At 39.4% G+C, this 2,457-nt stretch overlaps 1 non-coding gene across 1 annotated transcript; it reads left to right on the forward strand.

Annotated features, from left to right (window-relative positions):
* The first annotated feature begins 449 nt into the window (after window positions 1-449).
* Window positions 450-556, forward strand: LOC142432817 (U6 spliceosomal RNA). Its single transcript, XR_012780922.1, has one exon. It is a non-coding gene; the product is annotated as a U6 spliceosomal RNA (small nuclear RNA).
* The last annotated feature ends 1,901 nt before the right edge of the window (window positions 557-2,457 follow it).

Consider the following 2,457-nt stretch of genomic DNA (forward strand, 5'->3'; position numbering starts at 1 on the left):
GCCTCTTCTGGGTAAATGCCCAGTAGGGGGATTGGTGGGTCGTATGGTAGCTTGATTTCCATCTGCTTTAGATATCGCCAGATCAATTTCGATAGTGGCTGTACATAGTTACAGGTCCACCAGCAGTAGATGAGAGTTCCTGTCTCCCCGCAGCCCCTCCACCACCTGTTGCTTTCTGATTTCTTTTTAAATTAAGCTTTATTTGAGGTTATTAGGTGGTATCTCGTTGTTTTAATTTGCATTTCTCTTATGGCTAACGATCAGGATCATTTTATCATATGTTTATTTGCCATTCGGATTTCTGCCCATGTGAAACTTCTGTTCAGGTCCTTTGCCCACCTCCTCAGTGGGCAATTGTGTTTTTTTTTCTTTTTGGAAGCTAGCAGAGTATTGTAGATTTTAGTAATAAGGCCTTTGTCTGATGTGTCATTGCTAAAGATGTTTTTCCAGTGCTCGCTTCGGCAGCACATATACTAAAATTGGAACGATACAGAGAAGATTAGCATGGCCCCTGCGCAAGGATGACACGCAAATTTGTGAAGCGTTCCGTATTTTGACCAACGCGTCGCCCACAGTGCGTGAAGAGATGTTTAAAAAAAAAAAGATGTTTTTCCAGTCTGTTGGCTCTCTTATTACTCTCAGTGAATTCTTTGATGTACACAGGTGTTTTATCTTCAGTACATCCAATTTGTCCATTTCTGCCTCCTCTGTGTGTGTGTCCTTCCCTATTTCTGATAGCCTATGTATTTCCTGTGCCAAAGTTCTCAAGTTGGTCCCAATTCCCTCATTGGTGGCCCTAGTCATTTGGGCTTTTACCTCAAGGTCTGTGATCCACCTTGAGTTTATTCTTGTGCATGGAGTGGGATAAGGGTCTTGCTACATTTTCTGCAGGTAGATATCCCATTTTTCCAACACCACTTGTTGAAGAGGGCATCTGCTTCCCATTTGATATTTGTGGGTTCTCATGAAAGATGAGGTCAGTAAGCTGATGATTTTAATTTTCGGTTTTCAGTTCTTCTGCATTGGTTATGTGAATATCATGCGTTTTTGACATCTTTGGTTATATAAAATGTGGTAAAGTCAGGTAAAGGAAGCCCTCCCACTGTGTCCTTCTGCTTCAAGAGTTCTCTGCTAATTTGGGCTTCTTTCCTCTTCATATGAAGTTGGTAATCAGTTTTTCCATGTTTTTTTAAAAAGATGAGAATAATTATATCAGGATTGCCTTAAACTTATATAGTGCCTTGGGCAGAACTGACATCTTTACTATTTGAGTCTTCCAATCCACAAGCATAAGATATTCTTCCATTTGTTGAGGTCACTCTTGGTTTCTTGTTATAGTGTTCCGTAGTTTTCCTCATATAGATCATTTGTTCTTTTAGTCAGTTATACCTCTAAATATTTTAATTTGTGCTTGGCTATTGTGAAGTGCACCCACCTTTTTGATGTCCTCTTCTGTGGTCTTATTCAATGTGTATAGCAGTCCGATGCACTTCTCTTTGTTTTTGTATCCTGCCACTCTGCCAAACTCCTGTTTTGCTTCCAGTACTCCCCTTGTGGAGCTTTTGGGATTTTCCATATATAAAATCATATCATCTGTAAATAATGATTGTTTCACCTCTTCTTTCCCCAGGTGAATACCTTTGATATCTTTTCTTTGCCTTTTGCTGTTAGCTAAAACCTCCAGTACAATTTAAATAAGAGTGGGAACAAGGGACATCCTTGTCTGTTCCCCTTTTTCAGTGGGGTTGCGTTCATCTTTTCTCCATTGACTACCATGTTGGCTGTTGGTTTTTCATAGATAGCTTGTATTGTCTTAAGGGATTTTCCTTCCATTCCTATCTTCTCAAATGTCTTAAACAGGAATTGGTGTTGGATGTTGTCAAATGATTTTCCCCCATCTATCATTATCAAGTGCTGCATACAGTTTTTCATGTCAATATGGTGAATGATACTATTGGTCTTTTGTATGTTGAACCATCCCTGCATCCCTGGTATGAATCCCACTTGGTTGTGCTGAATTATTCGTTTTATGTACTTTTGTATTCTTTTGGCCAATATTTTGTCAAGTATTTTTGCATTGATGTTCATTAAGGATATTAGTCTGTAGTCCTCAATTCTTGTGGGAACCTGCCCACTTTTGGTATCAGACTTATACTTGCTTCATATAAGGGTCTGAGAGTTTGCCGTCTTTTTCTATGTTCTGGAAAAGTTTGTGTAGGATTGGTGTTAGTTCTTCCTTCAATGCTTGGTAGAATTCTCCTGTGAAACCATCTGGTCCAGGGGATTTTTTTTGTCGGTAATCCCATGATATGCTTGTCTATTTCTTCCATTAATATGGGTCTGTTGAGATTCTTGAGGACCACTGAGGATGGCCTAGGGAGGGATTGTTTTTCCAAGAATTTGTCCATGTCTTCCAAGTTGTTGAATTTATTGGAGTACAATCCTTTGTAGTATCGT

Source organism: Tenrec ecaudatus, chromosome 18 (genome assembly GCF_050624435.1).
Source record: "Tenrec ecaudatus isolate mTenEca1 chromosome 18, mTenEca1.hap1, whole genome shotgun sequence".
Taxonomy (NCBI): domain Eukaryota; kingdom Metazoa; phylum Chordata; class Mammalia; order Afrosoricida; family Tenrecidae; genus Tenrec; species Tenrec ecaudatus.